Source organism: Schistocerca nitens, chromosome 12, assembly GCF_023898315.1.
Source record: "Schistocerca nitens isolate TAMUIC-IGC-003100 chromosome 12, iqSchNite1.1, whole genome shotgun sequence".
Classification (NCBI taxonomy): domain Eukaryota; kingdom Metazoa; phylum Arthropoda; class Insecta; order Orthoptera; family Acrididae; genus Schistocerca; species Schistocerca nitens.
In genome coordinates, this window is record NC_064625.1 from 173,631,804 (window position 1) to 173,649,318 (window position 17,515).

Sequence of the window (17,515 nt, forward strand, 5' to 3'; positions counted from 1 at the left end):
TATTTTAACATTGCAAGTATAGGGCGTTCCGGAGCCCCTTAAGGGGGGTAGGACGTCAAACGGGACGACTTGGAGCAGGAGAGACACCACAGGAACTTTAATTTCCACTACTTTTACAAATAAATTCATAAAACTTCTCAGCCGGCCACGGTGGCCGAGCGGTTCTAGGCGCTTCAGTCCGGAACCGCACGACCGCTACGGTCGCAGGTTCGAATCTTGCGTCGGGCATGGATGTGTGTGATGTCCTTAGCTTAGTAAGGTTTAAGTAGTTCTAAGTTCTACGGGACTGATGACCTCAAATGTTAAGTCCCATAGTGCTCAGAGCCATTTGAACCATTTTGAAACTTTGTCAGAATGACCAGAAAGGATTCAGGATTTACACTTATAGTGGTGGAAGTTGAAAAATATAAGAAAATAATTTATTTTTTTACATTCGTACTTCACCTTTTTTTCACTTACCATTGGCTGCATTTGTTGCTATAGGTACACTTTTCTTCATAAGTAAGGCAGATTCTTCGTTGAATTTTGCACAGCATACAAACCATACTTACAGGTGTATGAAACTCTAGAATTTTCCAAATCCTATTAAAAACTGTGGTAAAAATTGAGATAATTAACTATGAAATTTGAGTTTTTTCTAAACATGAAGTTTAAAATGTAACAGCGCATTCATTTTTTTTTCATAAATCAAATAATTTCTAGAGTTTCATACACCTGTAAGTATTGTTTGTATGCTGTGCAAAATTCATCGAGGAATTTCTCTTACTTATGAAGAAACGTGTACCTATAGCAACAAACGCAGCCAATAGAAGTGAAAAAATAATGAACTTCCACATGCAAAAATTTTATTTTGTTACGTTTTTGAACTTCCACTGCTATGATTGTGAATCCTGAATCCTTCCTGGTCATGCTGACAAAGTTTTATGACTTTATTCGTAAAAGAGTAGACAGTGGAAATTAAAATGTCCTATGGTGTCTCTCCTGCTCCAAGACGGCCCGTTGACGTCCTACCCCCTTTAATGGTGTGGTGGCTGTGTTTACATGCAGTCTACTGGCTTCTCTGGCCCAATTGAACCGATTATTGACTGGGAATGTTTCTTTTAGGCTACCTGGAGACCATCTGCAACCAAACAATAGAATTTTTATGGATGGTAATGCTCCATGTCACAGGGCCACAATTGTTCGTGACTGATCTGAAGAACATTCTGGAGAATTCGAGCGAATGATTTCCCCACCCATATACCCCGTCATGAATCGCACCGAACAAATATGAAACGTAACTGAGAGTTAGATCACAAAATACTGCAGCGGCAACATTTTCGCAATTATGGACGGCTATAGAAGAAGCATGGCTCAATAGTTCTGCGGAGGACTTTCAGCGGCTTGTTGACATCAAGTCACGCCGAGGTGGTGCACCCTGTCGGACGAAGAGAGGTCCCGTGCGATATTAGCAGGTATCCCACGACTTGTGTTACCTCGCTGTAGTTGGTCTTTCATTCCAACTTTGAGTGATTCCCATGAAATTTGACATCCTCAGTTGGAGCACACCATCAGGTGCACTGAAGTATGTGTTAAATGAAACTGTGTTGGTAGAGTGGTATATTCTGCAAAGTGATTTGTGTTTGTCAGACTTTTTTGCTTAATTTTTAATGGAAGTACACAGATAATGATATTCGTGTCATTATTTTTAGATTCAGTCAGTATTTGTCTGTGTGCAATCACATGTTGTAGTGATGCAGAATTCCACATCTACATCTACATACATACTCCGCAATCCACCATAAGGTGCGTGACGGAGGGTACCTCGTACCACAACTAGCATCTTCTCTCCCTGTTCCACTCTCAGAGCGAGGGAAAAATGACTGCCTATATGCCTCTGTACGAGCCCTAATCTCTCTTATCTTATCTTTGTGGTCTTTCCGCGAAATGTAAGTTGGGGGCAGTAAAATTGTACTGCAGTCAGCCTCAAATGCTAGTTCTCTAAATTTCCTCTGTAGCGATTCACGAAAAGAACGCCTCCTTTCCTCTAGAGACTCCCACCCGATTTCCTGAAGCATTTCCGTAACACTCGCGTGATGATCAAACCTACCAGTAACAAATCTAGCAGCCCGCCTCTGAATTGCTTCTATGTCCTCCCTCAATCCGACCTGATAGGGATCCCAAACGCTCGAGCAGTACTCAAGAATAGGTCGTATTAGTATTTTATAAGCGGTCTCCTTTACAGATGAACCACATCTTCCCAAAATTCTACCAGTGAACCGAAGACGACTATCCGCCTTCCCCACAACTGCCATTAGGTGCTTGTCCCACTTCATATCGCTCTGCAATGTTACGCCCAAAAATTTAATCGACGTGACTGTGTCAAGCGCAACACCACTAATGGAGTATTCAAACATTACGGGATTCTTTTTCCTATTCATCTGCATTAATTTACATTTATCTATATTTAGAGTTAGCTGCCATTCTTCACACCAATCACAAATCCTGTCCAAGTCATCTTGTATCCTCCTACAGTCACTCAACGACGACACCTTCCCGTACACCACAGCATCATCAGCAAACAGCCGCACATTGCTATCCACCCTATCCAAAAGATCATTTATGTAGATAGAAAACAACAGCGGACCTACCACACTTCCCTGGGGCACTCCAGATGATACCCTCACCTCCGATGAACACTCACCATCGAGGACAACGTACTGGATTCTATTACTTAAGAAGTCTTCGAGCCACTCACATATTTGGGAACCAATCCCATATGCTCGTACCTTAGTTAGGAGTCTGCAGTGGGGCACCGAGTCAAACGCTTTCCGGAACTCAAGGAATATGGCATCCGTCTGATACCCTTCATCCATGGTACGCAAGATATCTTGTGAACTGTGTTGGTAGAATGATATGTTCTGCTAAGTGATTTCTGTTTGTCAGACATTTTTGCTTAATTTTTAATGGAAGTACACAGGTAATGATATTCGTGTCATTATTTTTAGATTCAGTCAGTATTTGTCTGTCTGTAATCACATGTTGTAGTGATGCAGAATTGGGGCTGTATCGCTGTGTATCTTTCGGCCTTCACTACACAGTGTGGCCCAGGTGGAATGATCAGTACACTTGGATGTGACAGGAACGCTCATCTGAAGCAAAAAGCTTCTCACGGACATATGCCCTTTCGCGAACAGTTTCCAAGATAGAACACTTTTAATGTACATTGTTTCTGGGCTAGGGGCGCGCAAGTATGTGTCTTACCGACACATCCACTTTGAAGTTTCATTTGAGTCCAAATGAAAAAGTCGTTTAGTTGAAGACCTTGAAGGCTGCAGTGTACTTTGAGCGTGATGGCCCACGTCCACATTTTACCAGACGTGCGACAAAACATCGCAACCGCACGTATCCTAATCGCTGAACTGGTGGTGGTAGTGCAATTAACTGGCCACAAAGAATGCCATACCTTACGTCATTAGATGTTTGTTCATGGGGCTGCATGCTGTGCGAGGTGCACAAACAACGTGAAATGAGCTGCCTGGCTGCGGTACGGACGCTGATGCCCTCGTCAACAGACGTGCAGAGGCACTCAGTCGACGTGTTCTACCAAGAGATGGGAATATTCGAACATTTACTGTGAACTCTGCAACAGCTGTAATGTGACCTCTACGATGATGCTTAGTGGTGATTATGTTAAAAATACGTATTGTTCAATTGAGTATAATAGGCATGTTGTAGTGTTCGCTACATATTGTACATATCTACACGTGTAAACCTCAATATATGTTGAATGATATAGAAACTAAATGAGGAGGTGAGAGGCCAAGGGGTAGAAGTGACAAAAAGTTAGTTTTGAGATTAAAGTTAAATTCTTAATTCTAGCACATAAATATAGAAAACATTATTGCATAACATTTGAAGATATAGTTTTATGTTTATCTCCCTCATATTTCTACAGTAAAAAAAATTAGTGATTTAACAATTGTCATTGATAATTTGATGACACGTGTTACATGTACCCCTTGGCTTCCAAGTGAGAGTTAGAAAGGTATGATCCTTTTCTTCACAAAACTTCTTATGAAGCTGATACATTTTCTTGAGGTTGAGGTTTCCTGCCAGTTACTTCTTATTAGGTGTTTTTTGGCGTGAATAGTGGCTACTGTACTTTGGAAAACTTTTGATGTGTTCCTTTATAAGACCTACTTTAGCTTCATCAGTCTTATTTCCAGGGGTTTTATGGCCTCGCTTGCCCTTAAGTGAAATATTTGTAGTTGAAGTGGTTTTCTTTTGTACCACGTTTGTTACTCTCTTGTTAGACATATCTAGGGTCCTCAAAAACAATTCTTTGCAAACTCTTTTGCCCTGGAGAGACATATTGGCAACCAATAGATTTTCTTTTTTAGCAGTTCCTTTCCATCTATTTGGCTCACTGACGGTAACAGAAGAGTATAAGAAGGAGGTCTGCAAGTCCCAGTTACCAATAATCCAATATTCATTAAATACTTCCTGTCTTGTTTGTTGACTGATGTTTTGATTGCACTTGAATCGGCAGTTGCGATTGTACACTCTTACCTTTCTTTCTTTGTGCAACTTTACTTTGCGATCCACATATTATTTGCCTTCATTACGTTTTGTAGATGATGCTACTCTTTTACATAAAAGAGTCCTTCGTGTTTTTTTTCTCCCCACATGCTTTACTCTCGTAGAAGCTTTGTGCCCTCCACTGTTTACCTCACTTTCATCAGACCTTTCATCAGACCTCAGTACGTTAACCTGGTTAGTTTTACTTTTTCAGGTAATGAAAGTTGTTTTGATTTCTCATTGTTTGTTAATTAATGGTAAATATACAGCTTGTAAAACTTTTCTGGGCAGCAAGACGACAATGTGAACAGGAAAATGTACCAGAATGGCCGTGGGGTGAGGAAAGATGAGGGAAGACAATTCTGTGCAGTACTGTTAACTTCACATTAATAACTCACTTTGGTATAAATTAACGATGCACGGCAGTAACAATGCCTCATGAAAGCATAATATTATCAGATATTCACTGTCAAAGTAATGTAGTTCTGATTACTGTTAATGAATGTGGAATTAATGCATAAATCTTTCGTAGCACTTATAATCAGTTGCTTACTACGTTCGGCAGCGTGTGCAAGCAGAAAACAGCACAATTCACTCTGACTTCCACTGATAACTATCGATCAGAAGAAAGGAACTACTGTGCTAGGAAAATTTTTACAAACTGTAACTTAGTTTACTGTTCACATTGCATCAATTATAGAAAGTTACTTTCATCACTAGAGTTCTCCCTGGAGTCAGTATCTACACTGTCTACCTCTGGTTCTTACGAAATATCATCATCTTGTAGTGGACTGACAAGGCAGCCAGTCCACAGAGACGGGTAGCCGAAAGGGCACACGTACACACACGCCGACTGGCGCGAAGTCTGGAACAGGATTCGTAATGAATGTGATAAAGAAAAGAACGTAGCTACTAGAACACTTAACTTTTATATCGTCCTTTGGTATACAGCATTCTTTATGATACAAGTGAGACTATCTTGAGATACATGCAATGGTACAAATGGCGCCTTGCTAGGTCGTAGCCATGGACTTAGCTGAAGGCTATTCTAACTGTCTCTCGGCAAATGAGAGAAAGGCTTCGTCAGTGTTGTCGCTAGCAATGTCGACCGTACAACTGGGGCGAGTGCTAGTACGTCTCTCGAGACCTGCCTTGTGGTGGCGCTCGGTCTGCGATCCTACAGTGGCGACACGCGGGTCCGACATGTACTAATGGACCGCGGCCGATTTAAGCTACCACCTAGCAAGTGTGGTGTCTGGCGGTGACACCACACATCTGTCTGGTCTGTACAAAAAAGAAGGGTCATTCTAGTGAATAATATCAACAGCTTTTCACTTTAAATATGAAATATACGTATTTTTGAAGTGTTTTATTTAAACACGAGACAATAATATTAATGGTGTACTTAATTACTGACGGCTGCTGGTGGCCGAGTGGTTCTAGGCGCTTCAGTCCGGAACCGTGTAACTGCTACGGTGTCAGGTTCGAATCCTTCCTCGTGCATGGATGTCCTTAGGTTAATTAGGTTTAAGTAGTTTTAAGTTCTAGGGGACTGATGACCTCAGATGTTAAGTCCCATAGAGCTCAGAGCCATTTGAACCATTTTGAACTTAATTACTCACCTTCGGAAAAAAATGGGACTCAATGGGACTCAACTGCTGAGGTCATTAGTCCCCTAGAACTTAGAACTAGTCAAACCTAACTAACCTAAGGACATCACACACATCCATGCCGGAGGCAGGATTCGAACCTGCGACCGTAGCGGTCTCGCGGTTCCAGACTGCAGCGCCAGAACCGCACTATGGGACTCAACTGCTGAGGTCATTAGTCCCCTAGAACTTAGAACTAGTTAAACCTAACTAACCTAAGGACATCACACACATCCATGCCGGAGGCAGGATTCGAACCTGCGACCGTAGCGGTCTCGCGGTTCCAGACTGCAGCGCCAGAACCGCGCGGCCACTTCGGCCGGCTACTCACCTTCGGAGCCGTCAGAAAAGTCCCCTCCTGAAGATGTCATAGTTACTGTTTTCTCTCGTATTTTATGTCCGATTTACAATAAAAATAATATTAATATTCGTACTTATTGATGAAAGACAGTAATTGAAGTTTGTTGTATCACTTATATGCAATGAAACAACGAACTTAACTTCGTGAGAGTAGCACTGCATTCACACACACGCACCACCATTATTGCCGCTTCACATATACTCCTTGGCCGCCAAATAAATACACCCGTTTCTGGAAGTAGTTAAATTTTCTGCCGCCAGATTGCAGCACCAGACAGAGATACACTTGGCCACCATAATTTTACATATATTAGGAACCCATTTCTGCACTTAACTCATTTTTTTCCGAAAATGTCACTCATATCCCTTGGCTTCTCACCTCCTCAAATAATAACGTACATTAAATGGGTTCTATCTCGCAAACCATTCGGAACAGGGCAAGCCTCCACATGAAGTTTTTTGCTTAAACGATCGTCCCTGTCGTGTCCCTGAAAATTGGCCAGAAACACTGTTTATATCATACATGAAAATACAGGACGATCAAGCATATCATTACATTTCGGACTTGTAGCCGCACGTCAAAATACCAATTGGACACACAAGTCTCTACCACCGCTTCCCACTTTGGAAAACGAGACGGCGGGAAATATGTTTTTCATTTTACTACCTCGGACAGCATCATTAATTAAAATAATCATAAAGTAGCGCCTTCAACCGTGGAAAAGAATTGGTAGTGGAAGGGTTAAGGAATCATTCTTCCCGATCTCCACACGAGAACTGAACGGGAAATAAGCAGCATAATACAGATATACACAACAATCTTTATCAGTTTCAGTTTCATGTGACATGTTAATAGAAGTGTAAACAGCGTAGTTAGAAAAGAAACAGTGTTTCATAAAACTATGCCAGCGACGCCTCTGCTGTAAGCGACTCAAACTAGCGTTGTGACAGAGAGCGATAAGACCAAAGTACAGGCAGGTGAGGTTTCTATGAACACTGAAAGGTTAAGGTCGGATTAGGAGTGAATAAATTTGAGGAGAACTCAATCTTCAAGGGATAAACAACACAAGTGAGAAACACAGAAACAGGTGGAAAGAGCATGTGAATGCCAGAACGAAGGCTAACCAAAGAACTGCGGACGTACAGTTCGAGAGGAAAAAGAAGCTTTGGTGGGCACAAAATTTAATGGGTTGAACAGTAACCTTTATAGTCGGAACAGGCAGCTAGCCTAATCCCTGTAGGTGAAGATGATGACGACGATGATGAAGAAACCGTAATATGTGACACAGTGATAAGTGCCCTCCGCCATTCACTTCGTTCTGGTTCGCAAAGCATGTGTGTGGACTATAGAGGTTTGTGAAGCTGAGAAGCAATCGACATGTATTTAGTAGTCTCGTGCTCGGTAGTATCACTCTTTAACCATTTCGAAACTGGAAGTTAAAATCAGTGCAAGATGGTATTTCCTCAATGATGTGCACAACACCACATTTTAGATGACATAACACACACATTTTATTCCTTGCCCAGCTCGAATAATAGGAACGGTGACCAGTTCACATACTACGAAAAATTATTAGTGCAGGCGCTGAGCCGACAACACTTAGAAGACATAGTGCGATGTCGCATTTCAGTTGTGGCACAACAGAATATTCGTGTGTACAAGAAAATGTCACAGTTCTTACTTATCATTGACCTGCATTAATAATTTTATTAGAGACATTTATACTTGGGCAATTCATTAAATCAGTCAGTAACCACTGACAGACATTCCAGAGTACTTGTTTATCTCGACATACTTCATAAAAAAAAACAAGCCTTGATAGGTCGAACGGTACCGACCGGCCGCCGTGTCATCCTCAGCCCACAAGCGTCACTGGATGCGGATGTGGAGGGGCATGTGGCCAACGCACCGCTCTCCCGGCTGTATGTCAGTTTACGAGACCGGAGCCGCTACTTCTCAGTCAAGTAGCTCCTCAGTTTGTCTCACAGGGGTTGAGTGCACCCCGCTGGCCAACAGCGCTCGGCAGACCGGATGGTCACCCATCCAACTGCAAGCCCAGCCCGGCAGCGCTTGCCGGCCTCTGTGGCCGTGCGGTTCTAGGCGCTTCAGTCTGGAACCGCGTGACCGCTACGGTCGCAGGTTCGAAAAATGGCTCTGAGCACTATGGGACTCAACTGCTGTGGTCATAAGTCCCCTAGCACTTAGAACAACTTAAACCTAACTAACCTAAGGACAGCACACAACACCCAACCATCACGAGGCAGAGAAAATCCCTGACCCCGCCGGGAATCGAACCCGGGAACCCGGGCGTGGGAAGCGAGAACGCTACCGCACGACCACGAGATGCGGGCTCGCAGGTTCGAATCCTGCCTCTGGCATGGATGTGTGTGACGTCCTTAGGTTAGTTAGGTTTAAGTAGTTCTAAGTTCTAGGGGACTGATGACCACAGAAGTTAAGTCCCATAGTGCTCAGAGCCATTTGAACCATTTTGAACCGGCAGCGCTTAACTTCGGTGATCTGACGGAAACCGGTGTTACCAATGCAGCAAGGCCGTTGCATTGTTCATTTAAAACCTGAATTAATTTAGGTTAGAGAGATCACTTGAAAGTGACTAAACCTTAATGTTCTAGAGTATCGTGGTTATTTCGCGTACATAATGTGCGTGTTTGAGTTGTGAGTCAACGACAAGAGCGCGTCCAACACAGATCTTATTCGAGTACCTGCAAACCGCAGACTGGTTATTTCGTGACTGAGACGGTCTCACAAAGACTTGAGTAGGAACCAACTGCTATTTTAAAAACTACATAGTGATTTAAAATTAGGTAACGTTGGAGTTTACTGTTTCAGATGAAGTACAAGACTGAGATGGTCTTATAAAGGCTGGTGTAACAAGAAACTGTTCTGAAAACTACATAATGCTTTAAAATTAGGCAACGTTGGAGTTTACTGTTTCAGATGCGGTACAAGAACTTCTGTGATTTTGAATTACGTAATACGTCTCTAGTCAGAAATTTAGAAAAGCTACATGGAATTAAGTCAGATGGTACAGTCTCCTTAATTTGCCTTTCCCCAGAACTCACTACATACAAAAACATTTATTTTGTTCACCCGAAAATTCTATTTATATCGTCCACTATCAAATTGTTATTGTGGTCATTCTTCCTTTCTTCTTCTTCTTCTTCTTCTTATCATTATTATTATCATTATTAGTAGCAGCAGCAACAGTAGTCCAAGTACTGCCAATATTAACTTTTCTAGTCCATAGTCAGTCTTATTCACTCACATTGTCTCTAAGATACACACAAATCATCAGATCAGTGTAAATAAATAAATATTATCTTCACAGAACGTGAATCCCCATGTTTGTCTGAATGACCACTATATTGCAAATGAAATTATTATTTAGTGTGTTAATCAGACGACGCTCTATGTAATTTTGCAGAGAAAAAAATAAAGTGATAAAAGTATGTAGTCAAAGGTAAGAATCTAACAGAAATCATTTAAAAAAATGCGATGGGAAACGAGTCCGCTTGTGGTCTTTTATGTTATTTATTAGGGAAGATAAGTAGTTTTTGATAATTTAAAATACGGTACTGGAAAGTCGGAATGCTTCATTTTCAAATGTTGTAGGAACATGCTGATTAATTCACGAAGTTTTGGATGTAGCGAACTTTAATACTGACATCAGTTGTTTGTATTTTCTCTTTATGACTGCCATAATGAGAACTGATTACATAAATGGACTCTGAACATTTGAAATGAGAATCTGAAAAATAAATTTAAGTTTAAGTGAAATCCAATCTAGATAAGCTCTTGAAATTTTCAAGTAGTTGTACGCCAACAGGCAGATCGAAATCGCTTTATTCTCACTTTGTGGAGAAGTGCTTGGTGTGGGCAGGTTCCGGGTAGGCGCCCAACCATTCTGTCCCATTGCTTTTATTTGAAGTATAGTTGTGTTTGCTTTATTCGGAGGCAGGCGTTTTACGTGTCATTTGTGTGCCTGAGTGGGTGCGGAGACAACTCGCCAAATCCTAATAATACCGCAGAGTCCTCCTCTCCTCCGGGATCCCAAGCTGACGTAATCTTCCAGAAGAGACACCAGTTGTGTGACCTTCCAGTGACAAAACCCCAGAGTCTCTGCCAAGGGCAACTTCTGTTTTCTCGTGTAGTCACCGCAGCCGGTCCGTATCACAATCCGTAATATCTGCTTCCTGTAATGACGAGGTAATTTGATTCCCCTCAGTGAAATAATAATAAGATAAATACGTGCGATAGAGCAGCTAATCGGGGCTAGTACAGAAGGACCCGAGTACTGATGCTGGTAGTGAAAGGCTTGCACGGGGTTATTAGGTACCGGGACGTGCGCGCTTGATGGATGGTAGAGTCGGGCAGAAGCGTTCATCTCTGTCTGGCTTCTGCGGCCATCCTGTGAGTAGATTATGGCCGAGCTGTCCTCGCTGAGCGATTGCTGTTTGCACGGCGGGAGTATTCAGTTAGCAGCCGCCTAGTCTACAATGGAGTTACGCAAGATGTACCTCCAGTGCCGCAACGGTACACCAAGGACTCAGGAGCGCTCAGCTGAGGTGATGCAGCTCTTACGCGACCAGCACAAGCAGTCTTCGGCAACAGGGAGAAAATGTCTCGGTCTCTTGGATGTATCACCTCATACAGAAGTCCCATAGTGCTCGGAGCCATTTGGACCTCATACAAAGTGCACGGAGAAACCTGGGTGATCTCTTAGTGCTGGTACATGCTTCCCGAAGATGACGTTGGCTTCGTGGCATCACTTGTTGTTGTTGTGGTCTTCAGTCCTGAGACTGGTTTGATGCAGCTCTCCATGCTACTTTATCCTGTGCAAGCCTCTTCATCTCCCAGTACCTACTGAAACCTACATCCTTCTGAATCTGCTTAGTGTATTCATCTCTTGGTCTCCCTCTACGATTTTTACCCTCCACGCTGCCCTCCAATACTAAATTGGTGATCCCTTGATGCCTCAGACTATGCCCTACCAACAGATCCCTTCGTCTAGTCAAGTTGTGCCACAAATTTCTCTTCTCTCCAATTCTATCCAGTACCTCCTCATTAGTTATGTGATCTACCCATCTAATCTTCAGCATTCTTCTGTAGCACCACATTTCGAAAGCTTCTATTCTCTTCTTGTCCAAACTATTTATCGTCCACGATTCACTTCCATACATGGCTACACTCCATACGAATACTTTCAGAAACGACTTCCTGACACTTAAATCTATACTCGATGTTAACAAATTTCTCTTCTTCAGACATGCTCCCTTGCCATTGCCAGTCTATATTTTATATCCTCTCTACTTCGACCATCATCAGCTATTTTGCTCCCCAAATAGCAATACTCATTTACTACTTCAAGCGTCTCATTTCCTAATGTAATTACCGCAGCATCACCTGATATAATTCGACGGTTATCACCAACCATATATACGATGCATCAGTGTCCAACAACCTGTAACAGCGATTTTCTTACAACAGTGAACGGCCGTAGTGCCCCAGATCTCCAGTCAAAACGATGGACACACAAAAACAGTACTCTGTTTTCCGTTGACAATCGCACATTGACTGCAATGTCTGCTACGGTGCCGAGAACATCGGAACTGGTCCTAGAAGGAACGGAGTCGATTGATCGTCTAGGACGCCAACGGATTTGGTGTCAGTAGTGACTATGGACATACCCTGCTATGAGGACTGGTAGATGCACGTAATGCATCGAGACACATTGCTGAACACGATACACTTAAGCGCCAAAGAAACTGGTGTAGGCATGTATATTCAAATGTGAAGATGCGTAATCAAGCAGAATACGTCACTGCGGTCCACAACGCTTATATATGACAACAAATGTTTGGCGCATTTGTCAGATCGGTTACTGCTGCTACAATGGCAGGTTATCAAGATTTACGTGAGTTTAAACGTGGTGCAGTAGTTGGCGCACGAGAGATGGGATAAAGCATCACCGAGGTAGCGATTAGGTTGGGAATTTGCTTTACGATCATTTCACGAGTGTACCGTCAATATTGAGCAAGCAGTAAAGGAAACAAAAGAAAAGTTCGGAGTACGCATTAAAATCCATGGAGAGGAAATAAAAACTTTGAGGTTCGCCGATGACATTGTAATTCTGTCAGAGACAGCAAAGGACTTGGAAGAGCAGTTGAACGGAATGAACAGTGTCTTGAAAGGAGGGTATAAGACGAACATCAACAAAAGCTAAACGAGGATATTGGAATCTAGTCGAATTAAATCGTGTGATGCTGAGGGAATTAGATTAGGAAATGAGACGCTTAAAGTAGTAAATGAGTATTGCTACTTGGGGAGCAAAATAACTGATGATGGTCGAAGTAGAGAGGATATAAAATGTAGATTGGCAATGGCAAGGCTGGCTCAAAATGGCTCTGAGCACTATGGGACTCAACTGCTGAGGTCATAAGTCCCCTAGAACTTAGAACTACTTAAACCTAACTAACCTAAGGACAACACACACATCCATGCCCGAGGCAGGATTCGAACCTGCGACCGTAGCGGTCGCGCGGTTCCAGACTGTAGCGCCAGAACCGCTCGGCCACCAGCGGCCGGCAAGGCAATGGCAAGGAAAGCATTTCTGAAGAAGAGAAATTTGTTAACATCGAGTATAGATTTAAATGTTAGGAAGTCGTTTCTGAAAGTATTTGTATGGAGTGTAGCCATGTATGGAAGTGAAACATGGACGATAAATAGTTTGGACAATAAGAGAATAGAAGCTTTCGAAATGTGGTGCTACAGAAGAATGCTGAAGATTAGATGGGTAGATCACTAATGAGGAGGTATTGAACAGGATTGGGGAGGAGAGGAGTTTGTGGCACAACGTGACTAGAAGATGGGATCGGTTGGTAGAACATGTTCTCTGGCATCAAGGGACCACAAATTTAGTATTGGAGGGCAGCGTGGAGGGTAAAAATCGCAGAGGGAGACCAAGAGATGAATACACTAAACAGATTCAGAAGGATGCAGGTCGCTGTAAGTACTGGTAGATGAAGAACCTTGCACAGGATAGAGTAGCATGGAGAGCTGCATCAAACCAGTCTCTGGACTGAAGACCACAACAACAACCGTTTCTGCATCAAGTAAGGCCTTAAGATAGTGCACTGAAGCGCCGAAAATATTTGCTACACAATAAATGTCATCATAAAGGCGGCAGTAGGTTTTTCATTTTCTCACAAAGTACTGGTCTTCCGTCAAACAGATTACCGCCATGCCGTCACCGTGACACGTGGTGCGTGAGACTGTGTGACTTATTGTCCTGTTAAATGTGGTTGCAAACGCACTGGATGTTTGACGTGGGTCCGTTGTTGGCTGATGCGCAACGTGAAGGTCACTTGCTGCTGTGGTGGACCACATCCACTCTTTCGGGCAACAGTACTTGTGGTTCAGATCGCTCCTCATCCATATGAAACAGTGCTGTTGGCGACACCAAACTTGTGGGTTACACTCCTCACACTCCGTCCTTCTTGCACTTTCCCTACGATTCATCACCGTGTCATCTCATCCGGATGCTCTCTCTGGCCGTCCTGCAATGGCAAACAAATGGTGTTCCAAAATTGCTCTTTGATTGCCACACACAGTCTTTGCCTATTCCTTCAACTGCCTCGTGTTTGGAGACCAGCCCCATTTGGAGCCATAGTCCCGCTGATCACACGCTGTATGACGTTCAGCATTCTGTGTACGACTGGAAGACCCCTGGGAACACGTTCCTGTACTTTCACTCATTTGACCGAGTAGGTAATATGCTATGTTACAATATCTACCTTATCTTTCAGTCTTTCAGTGCAGTGTATTTCCTTAAACCAACGGAAAAAATGCTCCTGTCGGATCATAAAAAATAGACGAATATGCTCCTCTTTAAAGTATTCTGACGGAAAAGTAGGGAACCAGCTGTCTCAATCGTCATTACGCCATCCACATCAAAAATTTTGGCATGCGAACACATTCGCGCTTTTGTAACACAGAACATTCTACATCCTTTTACCCAGTCTCTCCTTGCTCGCTTTCACTTCCACTGTCTATATGTGTATCTCTCCCACTGTCGCCTACACCGAAGCGCCAAAGAAACTGGTATAGGCGTGAATATTCAAATACACAGATATGTAAACAGGCAGAATACGCGCTGCGGTCCTCAATGCCAATGTAAGACGACAAGTGTCTGACGCAGTTGGTAGATCGGTTACTGCTGCTACAATGGCAGGTTATTAAGATTTAAGTCAGTTTGAAAGTGGTGTTATAATCGGCGCACGAGCGATGGGTCACAGCATCTCCGAGGTAGCGATGAAGTGGAGAATTTCCTGTACGACCATTTCACAAGTGTGCAGTGAATATCAGGAATCTTACAAAACATCAAAACTCCGACATCGCTGCGGCAGAAAAAAGATCCTGCAAGAACGGGACCAACGATGACTGAAGAGAACAGATCAACGTGACAGAAGTACAACCCTTCCCCAAACTGCTGTAGATTTTAATGCTTGGCCATCAACAAGTTTCAGCGTGCGAACCATTCAAGGAAACATCCTCGATATGGACTTTTCGACTGCACGACACAAAGCTTTACGCCTCGCCTGGCGCGTCAACGCCGATATTGGACTGTTGGTGACTGGAAATAAGTTGCCTGGTCGGACGAGTCTCGTTTCAAATTGTATCGAGCGGATGGACGTGTAAAGGTCTGGAGACAACCTCATGAATCCATGGACCCTGCATGTCAGCAGGAGACTGTTCAAGCTGGTGGAGGCTCTGTAAAGGTGTGGGCGTGTGCATTTGGGACCTGTGATACGTCTAGATACGACTCTGACATGTGACACGTACGAAAGCATCCTGTCTGATCACCTGCATCCATTCATGTCCATTGTGCATTCTGCATGGGGGCTTACTTATAATGTAATGAAAATAATTTTGATTTCTTGCTTTAGCAGCTGTCTGTCCGATTACGCAAGTCTCGTAAACGGTTGGCCCTGACTAGTATTATTACGCAATCTGACTGCATTGAACAATAACAAAGAATGAAATGGAAATTTTCATTAACACAATTAATTAATTAAGTCCCCAGCAACTATAAAAACCTACGAAACCAAAGCACAAGTGTAACTGTTCTGTGTGTGGAAGTATGACTCAACGTACGCATCTGGCACGGTTCTTCTTCAAAAGACAAGAATTTATAAATATCATTTATACTGAATTAATTAAAGAAAATAAGAATACCATAATTACTCAAGAAAACCAGAATTACACTCTAATACAAGAACACAAGCCAGATGCTTTGTTGACTGAACCTGTAATGACGCATTATTTAAAACATGGAAATAATGAAAAATAAATCAAGTTTCGTTACCTTCATATATTGACCAAAATCACTCTCATAATTACAATATATCTCCACACCGACTCGCTATTACCACATCTCAACAAGAACCTTTCAGTATCACATCTCAGCAAGCACTCCTTACTAGCACATCTGAACACGAACTGACTACCACGAGTCCTGGACAAGCACTGACTACTACGACATCTCAATAATCACTCTGCCAGTGGAGGCGGCTAACAATGCTCTCTAGCGATCTCTGGCGCTGTGGCTCAGTGTAGCCACCTTTCATATGCCCTTCCTCCACGGCTAGAATTTGATGGTATTTTTGCCAGCATTGGTGGTGAAAATACCACCAAATTCGTCAAAAAAATATAGACAAAAATAAAAGATAATATTAATACGTAAATATCATATAACTAGATAAAATTTTGGCTTTGCACTGACCTTTCAATAACCTATTATATAGAATACAGTAAGCAATACAAATTCTTTCATACATGTGACTTTACATAACAGTTTATACAAGTATTATGTGGTTAAACAGTTCAATCAATAGCGTCAGCAATGACGAATATGTGCAGGTAAGAGTCTCATAACTTTCCACAAACAGTAATACACAAAAAATCAGTTTATACAAATATTCACATAAACGTTTTCCATAGCCCAAGAATACGCAGTTGACAGTTCCAGCAGTAGCACCCAGCAATGGTCAACAGGTGCAAATACCAATAAGTAACATTTTTTCAATAGAAGCAGTCCATCAGTGGCACCTGCAATGTTGAGCAGGTGCAGACATCAACAAGTAACACCATTTCAGTAGAAGCAGTCCATTAGTGGCACCAGAAATGTTGATCAGGTGCACACAGCAACAGGTGACTTCATTTCAGTAGAAGCAATCCATCAGTGGCACCCAGCAATGTTGAGTAGGTGCAGACACCAACAAGTAACACCATTTCAGTAGAAGCAGTCCATTAATGGCACCAGTAATGTTGATCAGGTGCACACAGCAACAGGTGACTTCATTTCAGTGGAAGCAATCCATCAGTGGCTCCCAGCAATGTTGAGCAGGTGCAGACAGCAACAAGTAACACCATTTCAGTAGAAGCAGTCCATTAGTGGCACCAGCAATGTTGATCAGGTGCACACAGCAACAAGTCACATTTCTCAGTAGAAGCAGTTCCATAAAATTCACTAGCACTGATCACACTGTTCATCAGAGTTTATAAGCAGAAATTAAACATGTCCTAGTGGCACCAATCATGTAGAAAAGGTACAAGTAACAGTCCATAATTTTTTACAATCACTGATCACACAGTTCATCAGCAGAAATTAAACATGTCCTTGTGGCACCAATCATGTAGAAAAAGTGCAAGTAACAGTCCATACTATTCACCATAACTACTGAGACAGTTCAGTCATGAACAATAGTTTGAATGCACATACAATTTCTTTAACAAATTATTATCAATGCTCTTACACTAAACATACAAATCATAATAAACACACAAATGATATCAGGTAATTGTCACATTAACTATTACAGTACACAATAACAGTTAACCTATAATATTTATGGGTGTCAGTGCAAGC